Genomic DNA, 14985 nt, shown 5'->3' with positions numbered 1-14985 from the left:
TCTCCTTAGCGTCGATGTTTACACACCGCACCAGGTACTCATTGCTTGGGGGCTGAGTCGACCTAGGGGAGGCCCAGGACCGGTTCAGATAATCGATAACGTTGGCGGGTCGCCGGGTTTCGTAGCGCAGCGCGCTAACCCCTTCCGCTCCACCACCGCTCCCCACGCGAACACACGGACGCACAAACACGCGCTTGTAAGCACAGTCGCGCACACGTATAAACACGCACGCGCGCTTACGCAAACACACGAGGAAAGACGCGTTCACACCCATGCACACTAATACGCAGGCATACACAAGTCGTGTATACACAGGCACAGATGTGCATGCACCCCGTGGGTAAAGCACACGCGGTTAAACTCGCGTACACAGAGGCACGAATACGCAGATTCACACCCGAATATGTACACACGCGCGCACGCGTACCCATACGAATAAAGAAAAACATCCCCCGTATAGCCTTGACAGACTTTTGGGGCAAGTGCGGTTAGCGAGGACATATGAAGGCCGGACCGACATACGAGAGGTGGCGGTGGGTATCGACCATGCCCGGCCGCCTTTGTCTCCCTAGTGACGATGTTTACACACCCACCCTGCTACTCAATTGAGGCTAAGTCGATCTAGGCGAAGCCTGTGCCTCCGCTTCTTCCCACACACGCCCGCGCACACGAACAACAAAGCAAATACGCACGTAGACACACACACACGCACACACGCACACGCGCATACACGCGCGCATGTACACACACACACAGAGGCACACACACGCACACACACAGAGGCACACGCGCACACACAGAGGCACACACGCGCATACACGCGCGCATGTACACACACACAGAGGCACACACACGCACACGCTCACACGCACGCACACACACAGAGGCACACGCGCACACACAGAGGCACACACACGCACGCACACACGCACACAAACACACGCACGTACACACAGAGGCACACACGCACGCACGCACGCACACACACACAGAGGCACACACGCGCACACACACACGCACACACACACAGAGGCACACACACACACACGCACACACACACGCAGAGGCACACACACACGAACAGACACGCACGCACCCAGACACACACACGGACCGAGCTCGCGGCTATTAATTGTGAGCGCGCGTGTCCGTGCGCTACCTCCGCCCGATCTCAAGGGCACCCGCCCCAAGTCGCAAGTTCTCCCGCCTCCTCTCCCTCCCTCCCTCTCCTCCCTCCCTCCTCCCTCCCTCCTTTCACTCTCCTCCCTCCCTCTCTCCTCTCACTCTCTCGTCTCTCTCTGCTTCTCTCCTTCATTCCTCTTACCCCTCTCCCACCCCTCCCTGCCGCTCTCCCCCCCTTCTCCTCTTCCCCTCCACCGCCCCTCTCACCCTCCCACCACTCTCTCTTTTTTTTACGATCAGTGGAAACAAGAAGATGCTCGGTGTAGTCGGCACTTTGCTTCGTTCATCATTTCGTAATTTTTTTTTATTAAAACTTTGCTTTATGTAAACCCCCACCTCTCGCTCACTCTCTCGCTCTCTCTCTCGCACCACTCTCTCTACTCCTCCTCACCTTCTTTCCTCTCTTGTCCCACCTCTAATTCTTTTTTTCTTGCAATCCACCGTTTCTCTCGCACTATGCGGTTTCGCTTCGTGCGATTTCGCGCTGTGTAGGCGGCGGCTCACCTATTTCTAATTCTAGATTTGAAGCTTTCGTGACTGCAAGGATTCATACTCTTAGGTTTTTCGGTAAAGTCACGTAGGTAAAAAAATCAAATTAATAAAAGTAAAAATAGAAATAAAATCAAATAATAAATCACGACGTTTCGGAGGCAACACAAGCTTCCGTCTTCAGGTGGAACCGTCACAGCACGATAGCTGTATCAAGTAAAGATAAATCCCAAGAGACCCGACCTTGTATATATACTACCTATTTCAACCCAAACTTCGCGATGGTATGCGATTCGAATTCAATCTACATCTGTGCCAGGGGGGGGGGGGGGGTCGCCAAGCAAAATAATAACAACAAGAGCCATTTTATTGTTCGATTTCGGCAAAAGAACAACTCAATATTTCAAAAGCCGCAAATCAACGTGAACACGTTTGTACATGACATGGCGTAAGTCACGAAGCAGTTCGCCAAGATCCCCACGCGGACCCGCAAGTTGTCGACCCCTGGGGCTATGCGTTCGAACGTGGGACAACTGTGTGTGTGTGTACTGTGTGTGTACTGTGTGTGTGTGTACTGTGTGTGTGTACTGTGTGTGTGTACTGTGTGTGTACTGTGTGTACTGTGTGTGTGTACTGTGTGTGTATTGTGTGTACTGTGTGTGTGTACTGTGTGTGTGTGCTGTGTGTGTACTGTGTGTGTGTACTGTGTGTGTGTACTGTGTGTGTGTACTGTGTGTACTGTGTGTGTGTACTGTGTGTGTGTACTGTGTGTGTACTGTGTGTACTGTGTGTGTGTACTGTGTGTGTACTGAATGCGCTACTCGGCAGGCTGCTGTCTCCTCGTGCGGTTTCCGTTTGTGAGCCCCTCCCCCCCCCCCTTTTTTGGAACGCATCTACTGCAACTACTACAACTACTGCTGCTGCTGCTACCGCATAGAGCGAGTGACGCATGTAATGTTGGGTGGACAGAGGCTGCGCGCGGGTGGGTGGTTTGGGTGGATCGGGGAAGTAATAATCTCGAAACTTCGCGTTCACAGGTCGATCACAGCGTGCCGAGAGCAATCGCAGGCCGCTGCGTTCAGGCCACTGACAATCGCGGTCGAATTAATTAGATCGGATGATGGGCCACTAGCCGCCACTGCTCGTCAGAGCGGGTCCGCTGTGCCATTATTAATTGGCTAAACGTTCAAGCGTACGCACCGCGGCTACGTTGACGAGCGACACAATCACAACAACATCAACATCATCGACCGATACGAGCCGTCGGGATTTCGACTCCTTTCTGTTTGGAAGTTTTGCGCGTTCTTCACCGGTTCTGCGTAGGTGGTTCCACCGGGTTGCCCCCCCCCCTCCCGCCCCCCCCCCCATAGCTAAAACGAAACAGAATTCAATGCGATGTCTCTATTGTGGTGTTGGCGCAACCAATGCTATGCAGGAGCCTCCTGAAAAGAAGCGGTAATGACGGTGCCAGGGTTGCTTTATTATTGGGCCAGCGCTAAGGGATAGGGTGGTGAGCAGTGGCACGCCTGTGTGTGGTGGTGTACACATGTGCGGCACTTGCCCCAACAGTCTGTTGTAGGCTACCAGGGGGTTATTTGCCTTTGTACATGTGTGCGCCTCTCGACTCAGCCTCCAGTGAGGCCGACTCAAGAGTGCCCGGTGCGATGTGTGAGCATCGCCACTCGGGAGACAAAAGCGGCCGGGCGTGGTGCTGGCTACCCACACCCCACCACGTGCCGTTCTGGCCTTCATAAGTGCTCGCTAACAGCACTTGTCCCAACAGACTGGTACAGGCTAGACGGGGGATCTTTGTCTTTGGTTTTGTATGTCCGTGCGTGTTTATGTTTTCGCTTGCGTGTATGGACAACACAATTTACAGCACAATTTGAATTTATATGGCTTCTCTGGAGCCGTGCGTGTGTGTGCATGTGTGTATGTATGTGTGTGTATATGTGTATGTACGTGTGTCTATATGTGTGTATGTATGTGTATCTATATGTGTGGGGAGCGGTAGTGTAGGAGGTAGCGCGCTGCGCTATGAACCTGACGACCCGGGTTCGATTCCCGCTCACGGCCAACACCAGTGACGATTATCTGAACCGGTCCCGATTATCTTTGTACATTTCAACGTGTGCATGTTTTTTTGTGTACGAATAATGTGTAGTGGGGTGGAAAGGGGGGGGGGCATGCGTGGTTGAGATGGAACCATATAATGTTGAGTGACGTTTAAAGGGACCGCGTCGGCCCCCGCTGCCTGCTCGCTCGCGACGTATTTTACATTTTTAACGAGGGGGAATTTGTAATTCCTTGCAGCAGAGATCTCAGCGGGCAAATTAATTACACGCGGCTGCCCCCGTCACACCGAGCCACGTGTACACAGCCGTGTACGCTACCTACGCGACGTGCAATGCACATTGGAGGGGGGGGGGGTGGTGGCGGGGGGGGGGGCTGCCAGCTGATGGGTGAATTGCAACAGCCGCGAGATTGTGAAGAGATGGCGACGGCGTATAATATTAAAAGTATATATGTATCTTTCTATCTCTCCCTGTATATATGTTTTAAATAATAATAATTACTTATGTGTGTGTGTTTATCTATCCAGGAAAAGCGTACTGTGTCTTAGGAACTGTTTTTGTGTGTTTTTTCTCTCTCAAGAGGGGTCCGGTCGTTGCAGTGAGTTGTGTTTATTATTTGTTTGTTGTAATAATCATCATCATACACGTTGGGAAGAAACTGAAGCGCCTGGAGAGAAAGAAAAACGCGCGCGCGCAAGGGAGCAACGGTCAATCCCCGTACAGGTGGAATAGACACATGGAGATTAGTCCACTCGCTGTACCGCCTTCTCCTGGCATAGCCAGGGTATGGCAACTCGTCGACGCCCACGGGAAGAAGGGAGTTTCACAGCCCATCTGTGCGGTGATCCACCAACCATGGCTCCTGCCTCCTCACGGCGCTGGATGGCAGGCAGCCACGTGCAACGTAGCCACCACCGCCTGGATTGGAGGGAGAGATGCCTTCATCGAGCAGTGGGTAGATCATGCCTGTCGATGGCGGTGATGATGACGATGATGATGATGCTGGACACACAGACAGACAGGGTTCCACGTTGTCTATCGTTCTTCGGCCAGAGCAGCGAAACGTCGTTTTTTATTGGGGGGGGGGGGGGGGGGGAGGAAAACTCCTGCGACCATCCGAGACGAGACAGCCACGCGCGGTGGCGGCCCGCGAGCGTCGTCGGATTTCACATTCGCAATTTACGACGGCGGATTTTTACCGCGCCTCTCAACGCGACCGCGTCGCCGTCGCGGCTTGCGCGGAGACAGCGGGGAGCGAATTTATTTGATGGAGGCAACAAGCCAGCAGTCCCTCAGTCAGGGGCAGAGGTGGGTAGGGGAGAGAGAGAGAGAGGTTGTGGGAGGATATGGAGAAAATAAAATAAAAAGTCAGGCCATAAGTCTGCCACCGCGTGTATGTTGAACTTTGTTCGCGCTGCACGTGGTTTGTACGATGTGGCTCCACGGGCCAGAGCAGAACTTGGTACCGCCGATTTAATTACACGGCCGATGCGAGTGTATTGCAGTCCAGTAACATCCCGATTTACTTCATCATGAATGCCGCTGCCTGATTCGCGTCGCCGGAACCCCCACACTGAACGTCGCTGAACGGCGTCGTCCGTCCCTTGTCGTAAAACCGTTGCCGTCTCGGTCTTCGTCTCCGCCACCTCGCCCCGTAAATCGCTTCGTCGTTTCCACATTCGTCGCCGCACCGTTCACGAACGCATCCTCGACGTAAACCGGGGCTTGTATTTGCAGTGCCCCTCGATAACCCCGACTCACTTCGCACGGGTTATCACATCAACATATTGGAACCGCTCGAAGTTAAGCCACCAAAGTGAGATCTCTGCTCTGGGCTCGCGAAACTCGTGGGGCAGGAAGTCGACAGCACGGACGGCTGGGGCAGAATGGAGTTCCCTGCCGGCAATGGGACGAGCGGATGCGATTGATGACTGCGAGTAACGGACGGGCTTTAGCCGCGGTGTTTAATTGCTACCGGGAACAATCGGGAACCTCGTGCCGGGTACGATTTTGTTGGCACGCAGCATCCCACATCTCGTCCATAATGTCGGGATGATGTGGCTTGGCGGTTCACTTTGTACTCGAGTGGCATAGTGCATCACGGCCGACACCACCTTTCTGCAAGCTCGTTTCCCGCACATCTGCGTGCCATCACTCCGCACCTCCCACTAGCACGGTTGGTTTTGCGTACGGTGCGAAAGAAGTTCAACATGCGGCGGTTCGGAACATTTCTGAGTCGTAAATGATGTCCCTGGCTGGAAGCAGTGAGCGGGACACTGCTGTAGGTGGGGGAATGGTCAGTGCGCGCAGGACTTGCAAATCCAGAGGTCGACGGTTCAATTCCCCTGCGCGGCAATTGGGACAATGGGGACGCTCTCGTAAAGTTTTCCCCGTCTCTGTCCAACCCCGCGGTATAAATGGGCAACGGCACGGCTGGGGGTAAAGTGTGGGTACCTCCAACACGTTTGGCAAGCGTACAAGGGGAGGTCAAACTGACAAATACACCCTCGAGAACAGAAGGGATTTATAGAGCTCTCTCTCTCTTTCTCTCGAGTGGAGGGACTTGCAATAGCAGTGGCGTGAGCAAGCAACTGCAGGGCCGCGCCTTTACCGTTGATCACACGTGGTGTAGCACGTGGCCTGCTGCCTGTAGTCCAGCTCTGTGGAGGCAGCAGCGAGGGATGGTGGATCACCGCACAGATGGGTTGTGAAACTCCCTTCTTCCCGTGGGCGTACAGGAGGTGCCATACCCTGGCTCCCGAGGTGACGGCAGTACAGCAAGCGTGGACGAACCGCCCACTGTTGATTCCCTCTGAGTGAGAGTTACCGGCTTGCGCGAGGCGTGGGGTTTCTCCCGTAGCTCCAGTTCCCTCCCCACGTGTATAATGATAATGATAACAACAACAAAACCACTCGCCATTAATTGGCTAAAGGGGTCTTAAAATAACAACTAAAATGAGCCATGCCACTCAGTGTGACTCTCCTGGACACATACATTATAAGCAAGTTATTATTATAATAAGTCCTAATAACGGAGGCAGCTCCCTCCACAACATCCATGCTCCCTGCAGAAGCCTCGCAGCCGCCTCTCCCAATTAACCCCGATGTCACGAACTCGCTCAGCCAGAGGCACCTGCAGACTGTGTGTGCAGACTGCGGTGCAGAGTGCTGGGAGTGTGAGTGCAGACTGTGTGTGCAGACTGTGTGTGCAGCGCTGGGATTGTGACTGCAGTACTGAGTGTGTGTGTGCAGTACTGTGTGTGTGCAGCGCTGGGTGTGTGCGTGTAGTACTGAGTGTGTGTAGTGCTGTGTGTGTGTGTGCAGTGCTGGGAGTGTGTGTTGCGAGTTAGCACTGATTGTCCTCGCCAGCAGTCCACTTGTTCACAGCACTGCCCGTGCGAGTGGCAGGCCGCGTGTGGAGTGGCAGAGTGTGGATGCCGTGGCAAAGGAGTTTCCGTGGGTAGACGGCGTGTCAAGGCGCAGCCCCGCAATTGCCGGCTCACGCCACGGCCGGTGGAAGGGCTTCCTCTGGGGGAGGGGGGCAGCTCCAGAGAGCCTCTTTTTGAAGAGGTGGAAGATGTACCGGGGATGAGGAGGGGAGAGGTTTAGGGGGGTGAGGAGGATGAGGAGCAGGAGGAGAGATGTAAGGGAAAGAGGAGAGAGATGAAAGAAGGGATGGAGAGTGAGATGCAAGAGGGGGGGGGGGTGGGTGGAGGAGTCGGGGTGCGGATTAAGGAAGGAGAGACATCATCTCAGGAAGAGGTGGAGGAGGATGAGGTGGAGGGGGGGTAGATGAATATGCACGGGAGGTGGAGGAGTATGTGGGGTGGAGGAAATACATGTCAGAGGAGGAGAGAGATGTAAGAATGGGACAGAGATGTTGTGTCCAGGGGGTTGGGGGTGGGGGGGCGTGGGGGGCAAGGGAGGGGGTCTGGTTGCTGAAGGGGTTTTACGCTTTGGAGGAAACGATGGAAGCCTGCGGCGCGCGGAGCAATCGATGCGGAGTCGTTAACGCGCCCAGTGCGCGGGGCCCCGCGTCGAGATTGATCCGAGCGCACGAGGCCCTCTGCGTCTACCATACCCCGACACCACAACCACCACAACCACCACAACCACCACCAACCAACAACACCACCGCTGCCACTGCCGCCACGACCGCCACCAGAGTAACCACAAAAGCTACCCGCCGCCGCCGATAACGACCCAAACGACCACGGGGGGGGGGGGGGGGGGGGGGCGTCATCTCAGCTGCGCAGATTCGCAAACGCACAAAAGACAAAGATCTCCCCGTAGAGCCTTAATCGACGGTTGGGGCAAGTGCTGTTATCGAGCACCTGTTAAGGCCGTCCTTTGTCTGCTGATGTTTACACATTGCGTCCGGTACTATTTTAAGGCTGAGTCGACCTAGGGGAGGCCCACGGGCAGCTCAGACAATCGCCGTTGGTGTTGGCCGTAAGCTGGGAATCCAAGTCAGGTTGCCGGGTTCGCAGTGCAGCGCGCTAATCACTGCGCCACCGCTCCCCACAAAGTGTACCAAACAATCACCCATATATACAATGTATATGAAACACGATTTTTTTTATTGTTATTTTTACCAAGGAAGGTCCACTGAGGTGTATGGCTCTTTTTCACGTGTTATAGCCCCACGAAGTGGCTTATCACGTGGAAATGTATAGCAGCCCAACAACTCTAAACGCGTAATGTTGATTCTAAAAGTGTGGGAGGGAAAAAACAGGAGGACCCGGAGAAAAATCCACGCGACCACGGGAAGAGAGAAAGAGACAGACATGAAAACTCCAAATATACAACAGGCGTCAGGATCGGGATCGAACCCACAACCTCCTGTATACCAGGCGAGATAGTTAACATCTCTCCACGGCGGCACCTGCTGTTGGCTTCATCGGTATAACTGCTCCACATGAATTATAGATGGCAGTGACGCATCTTTGAAGTCACGAGTGCTGACGACAAAATCTGCTGCTATTATTGCCGCTGATGTTGCCACGTGTCTCTGAGGATCCGCTCAGCTCAGATAAACTCTGGAAGTCGGGTCGTCGCGATTGAATGGAAACATTGGAATAAAGATTAATCTGCGACGTTCAGAGTGGGTGGATTTACCATGTATAAGCACCGCGCGTGAGATCATCACAACACGTCCCATCAGATCCTTTACAATCATATTAAATATCAATTATATACCATCACATATCATCACGTTCTTTCCAATCACAGCCTATGCATTCCCATTAAATATCATTTAGATCGCATCACATACTATCGCGTCCTACCCCCAGCACATCCTCTACAATCCCATTAAATCATATCATATCGCATCACACACCTTAAAGTCCCGTCTCCAGCACAGCCTACACAATCCCATTAAATAATATCATATCGCAATCACCCACCTTAACGTCCCGTTTCCAGCACAGCCTACACAATCCCATGAAATAATATCATATCGCGATCACTTTCTGTTCAGTGCTGTTCGATACAAATCTCACGTAATCGCGCTCCATCACCAACAACGGAACGCGTCTCAGAGGGCACGTCCGACGAGGAGATGGAACGACGAAAGCAGTTCACGTGCAGGCGGGAGTCCTTCCGTAGAGCGAGCGGCTCGGAGTAGGAAGGACGTGAGTTCGATTGCTGGTTGGGGGGCTGACTCCCGCCTCCGTGTGTCAATAAAGCGGGTCACCCACTTTGTTGCGAACGTCAAAATCGGTCGACCACTTGGAAGACTCATCCCCGCCATGGGAATGTCAAGCTCAAGTTCCGAGGAGATGTCGTGTGTGTCAGTCTGCTGCCAGGAGGTGGGCAGTGACGTCGGCACCCTACCGCCCGACTCTTGCGAATGACGTCAGGGGATCTTTAACGTCCACGATGGAGCAGCACGGCGCTCAGTGGCTACTTTGGTCATCGCACGGCGCCCGCAATAATCAGGGCTGCCGCTCGATTCGAACCGCGACAAGTGGCGAACGCGCCCACCTCTCGGCCATGTCACAAGCACCCTTCAATTTTGGCCCGTACATTATTAGTCTTAATAATAAAAATCATTGCCATCATATAACAGACGTTGAGTTAAACCACCGCGGAAGCGCCGGTTGTTTACTCCAGGTAGCGTCCGTCGGGGGGCGCTTCCTCAGATCTCTCTTGAATGTTGGGGGGGGGGGGGGGCGCTTCCTCAGATTTCTCTTGAATGTTGGAGGGCGCTTTCTCAAATCTTTATTGAATGTTGGGGGGGGGGGCGCTTCCGCAGATCTCTCTTGAATGTTGGGGGGGGGGGGGCGCTTCCGCAGATCTCTCTTGAATCTTGGGGGGCGCTTCCACAGATCTCTCTTGAATCTTGGGGGGCGCTTCCGCAGATCTTTATTGAATGTTGGGGGGGGGCGCTTCCGCAGATCTCTATTGAATGTTGGGGGGGCGCTTCCGCAGATCTCTCTTGAACGTCAGACACTCCTGCCTCCGCCACACCTCTCTCTCTCCCCTCATCCCCACGTCTCACTTTAGATCATCGATCTGAGTCGCGGGCGTTTTCCTCATTGACAGAGTCACGCAGCCCCCCTTCGTTTTAGTCTCCTTTATTTAGCCCTCGTTATTTAAGCTTTGCTATCGGAGGAGCGGTGGCGCAGCGGTTCGCGAGCACTGCGCATCTCGCTACGAACCTCCCGGCCACGTGAGTTCTCTTCCCGGGCCACTCTTAACAACATCGGCGGCGAGTGAGGTGCGTGCGTGGATCGGGGATATCTGCGACCCATTAGGCCTCGTCACCGACACGCACTGAGCAGCGTGGTGAATTAAACAAACCCCACGGCCCCATCACGATGATGGTGATGATGGTAACGACAACGGCTCGTGATGATGATGTTGTGTGTTGGTCTCTATCCAGCAGTGGATCGGTCACGTCAGAAGAGTCACAGTGATTCCCTGCTCAAACGAGCAGGTCTGAGGCAGTGGTGGGCCATTGCTATGGCGGGGTTGAGCATACCGAAAGGACAACCGCTGTTGAGTTGCACGCGAACTTATACCGATTTTATCCACTCCGGAGGGATGATGGGCCGAGCAACCCCCACGTTGACGCAACGTTGGGGGCCAACGTTGTGTCAACGTTGGGGGCTAACGTTGCAGCAATGCTGGAGCAAACGTTGGCCCAACGTAAACCAAAGTTGGGGAGCGGTGATGCAGTGGTTAGCGCGCTGCGCTACGAACCTGGCGAGCCGAGGTCGATTTCTGCTCGCGTCCAACAACAGTGACGATTATTTGCACCGGTCCCGGGCCTCAGCTAGGTCGACTCAGCCTCAAATGAGTATCTGATACGGTGGGCAAACATCGCCACTGGGGAGACAAAGGCGGCCGGGCGTGGCGTTGGTCACTCACCCTGCTCTCATTGGTGCTTGCGAACAGCACTCGCCACAACATTCTGTTCGATGATCTATGTTGTTCATTGAGTGCGCGCGTAGGTAAGCGGGCGGGTGAGTGAGTAGGTGAGTGAGTAGGTGAGTGAGTAGGTGAGTGAGTAGGTGAGTGAGTAAGTGAGTGAGTAGGTGAGTGAGTAGGTAAGCGGGCGGGCGGGTGAGTGAGTAGGTGAGTGAGTAGGTGAGTGAGTAGGTGAGTGAGTAGGTGAGTGAGTAGGTAAGCGGGCGGGTGAGTGAGTAGGTGAGTGAGTAGATGAGTGAGTAGGTGAGTGAGTAGATGAGTGAGTAGGTGAGTGAGTAAGTGAGTGAGTAGGTGAGTGAGTAGGTAAGCGGGCGGGTGAGTGAGTAGGTGAGTGAGTAAGTGAGTGAGTAGGCGAGTGAGTAGGTGAGTGAGTAGGCGAGTGAGCGGGAGGGTGAGCGAGTGGCTGAGTGCGTGAGCGAGTGGAGGCATCAGTGCAGTGAAGTTCACGGGAAGAAGTGACACACGTGCATTCCACCCGCCAACCCACACACGCAGCTCCCATCCCTTAACCTCATTCACCATTCTCCTCCTCCCCCAACCACAACAACAACAATCGCCAGGCGCTTGTGCCAGGCTAGGTGCACGTTGTGGCCACGTGAAGTGTCGAACGCCCGCTGGCAGGAGGTCACTGGCAAACCCAGCAGGTGCCACGGGTCGACTGACTGAGATGAGTGGCCGATGCATACCACCTGTGCCCCCTACTGTGTAAACTCCCTGTGTTTTATTCACCACGGCGCTCCGCTCGTTGTTGTGAGCGTCGCTCCTCCGCCCTCCGTTGTTGTTGGAGGGCGACTGCCTCCAATTGCCCAGTAGCAGCAGCGTCCTTCACGAGCCTCCTCCACTGAGGCCGATCTCGACACCCCCCCCCCAACCACGTACAACAACATCAGCACCACCACCACCACCACCACCTTCCTTCTCACGGCCAGAATGAGTGTCGTGGGGTCGCCACCGCCCAAGTCTCCGTCTGTTGCTGCGGGCGAGAACTCGATGCAGCGGTAACAACGGCCAGAGCCAGCCACGGTTTTACGGCCGTGGCGTGGCTCGGTGGCAGGAGTTGTGATGAGGATGGGGGGGTGCGGAAGAGAGAGTCGGTGGTGGGGGGGGGTGTGAGATGGCTGGGGAGATAAAGGCGGCCGGGCGTGGTGCTGGCCATACCATCCTCATCTTGCGCCGTGGCGGCCTTCATAGGTGCTCGCTGGCAAGGCTTGCCTCCAACAGCCTTGCGCAGGCAACGAAGGGGGGGGGGGTTTCTTCGCTTTTGACTTTGAAACGCGTGTGCCGTACACCTGCCTGCGAGTGTGCGCGTCGGGGAAGCGGTGTGCACGCGCTCGCTGACAGCACTTGCTCCAGCAGTCTGTTGTTCAGGCGGAACGGGAGGGGGGTGGGATATTTGTCTGTGGAGCGATAGCGTCGTGACTAGCGCGCTTCGCTATGAACCCGACGACTCGAGTTCGATTCCCGGCTCACAGCCGACATCGGTGATGAATACCTGAAACTTTGCGGGGCCTCCCCTAGGTCTACCCAGCCTTAAATGAGTCCCTTGTGTTGAGTGTGTTAACGTCAGCGCTGGGGTAATATGAAGGCAGGCGGGTGTGCGGGCGTGGGCCGGTGGCTGACCTTCGTAGGTGCTAGCTAACCGCACTTGCCCTACGAGTCTGTTAACGGCTGTACGGGTGGTCTTTGTCTTTGGCTTTACCTTTGTGTGTGTGTGCGCGCGCGCGCGGCATGAGCCGTCGGTTCGCATTGCAATGTCGCTGTTACTCATATCGAGTTCAATGAGAACAGCACAACCATCTGTCTGTCGCGGGATAATTTCACTCGCTGATGTTATTTTCCAATACATTACCGAAGCAGTCGAGACACACGCGAATTTAAACGACTATCCTTAAAACATCAACAGCAACAACTGCTACGACTACAACACGATTTGTATTTATACTGCGTCGATGGGACTCTTGATATTGCTTTAGTTGCTGTGAAACAAGGCTTACTTGGAGATGATGGTATTATTTTGATTGTTGGACCACTGCTACGCGCATCACCACCACCACCACTAACTACGACCACTACAATCGCAATCATCATCATCACCACCATCACGACGAGGTGATGGAATAGCAAGTACTCATTTGAGGCTGAGTCGATCTAGAGGAGGCCCAGGACCGGTTCAGATAACGGTCACTGGTGTTGGCAACGCGCTAACCACGACACTACCGGCTCCCCACACGTACACACGCAGACACCAACACAAAATTGAAACAATTCACAAAACTGCGGATATTGCCTCACCTGCTATAGGAAATATACGTTTAAAAAAAATCATCAAATTCATCCCAAATCTTCATAAGTTAATGACGATCAAAATAAACGAAATTAGAAATGCATGGGATACAAAAACACATTTGAACGCAGGACGAATTAATTCGTCAAATTAAATCAACGGCAGCTTCGAACAGAACCCGGTTAGGGGCCATCCATTTAGTCGGTACGCAAAAATCTGTCAAAACTTGACCCCTCCCTGTCTGCACGCGGACTTTTTACCCCCCCCCCTCCCACCTGCGTACGTTCGCTTGACGCACCCCCCCCCCCACCCCCGAATCCTATAGAACGGCCGATATTTAATCCACGCAGACACGATCATGAATTAATAATATTAACGTTTTTAAGCAAACAGACAGTCCACCGCCGGACTATCTAACTCAGTTGAAGGCCAATGTAGACAAATTATTATCGAGTCTTCACCCCCCCCCCCCCGTTCCCTATGCGTACATTGTCAGTAGACCCCCCCATACGAAAGCGTACGCGTTTAGGTTAACCCCCCCCCCTCCCCCCTCCATGCGTACGCACTCAATGGAAGGCCCCTGGGGACGCAACTCAAGGACAGCCGGACGGACGACGCGAATTTATACAAATTGCCTCTGGATTACACTCAATTCTGTAAATGTCGAGAAACTCCCTTCACCCCACCCCCCAAACACTCCCTATCACCGCCCGCCACGCCTCCACTATGACAGAATAATGGTGGGCGTCGAAGAGGAACCACAGCCCCTGTCTCGCCAGGAGAAGGCGGTACAGCAAAGTGTGGACTCCACGTGTTCCCTCTGTAGGGGATAGCGTGTGGTCCCCTCGCTCCCCTCGCACGCGTGGGTATTCTCTGTGTGCGTCGGTTTCGTTAAAGATCCGTTGACGCTATTCGCACGGGATTGCTAGACCACGTGTGTCGGCAGTCACGGGTGAAAATGTTTGCCAGAGAGAGATATGTGTAAACAAACAAAAAAATACTGTTAATTGTTTTAATTGGGTACAAACCCCAGAAAGCAACCCTCGCATGTGAGACGTAGCTCGCGGCCTCCTGGGTGATATCTGTGCTTTCATGAGAATGGCGTGAATAGAAGAATCCACAAACCCCGAATTGCGCACTTCGAAAAGGATTTTATTTGATCAGGTAAGGCCCACTGAGCTATTTTTCAGAAGCGACCTGGCTACACGTTATAGCTCAATGGCGTGGCTTATCGCGTGGAAATGTATAGCAGCCAAACACTCTAAACTTGTGATGTTGATTCTAAATGTGGAGGGAAAAACCGGGGGACCCGGAGAAAAGTCCACGCGATCACGGTGAGATAGAGACACGCAAACTCCAAATATACAGCAGCAGGCGTCAGGGTCGGGATGGAATCCTAGGACTTCCTGCATACCAGGCGAGGTAGTTAACATCTCGTAGCCGCCGTGTTGCCCTTCCATTGGTCACTGTCACATTGCCCTGTCCTCTGGCGGATGGAGTGGGTTGGGGTGAGTGGTG

This window comes from Lethenteron reissneri, chromosome 32, assembly GCF_015708825.2.
Source record: "Lethenteron reissneri isolate LAM-NWPU_2019-01 chromosome 32, ASM1570882v1, whole genome shotgun sequence".
Classification (NCBI taxonomy): domain Eukaryota; kingdom Metazoa; phylum Chordata; class Hyperoartia; order Petromyzontiformes; family Petromyzontidae; genus Lethenteron; species Lethenteron reissneri.
The sequence above is the reverse complement of the archived record's forward strand: the minus strand, read 5'-3'. Positions refer to the sequence as shown.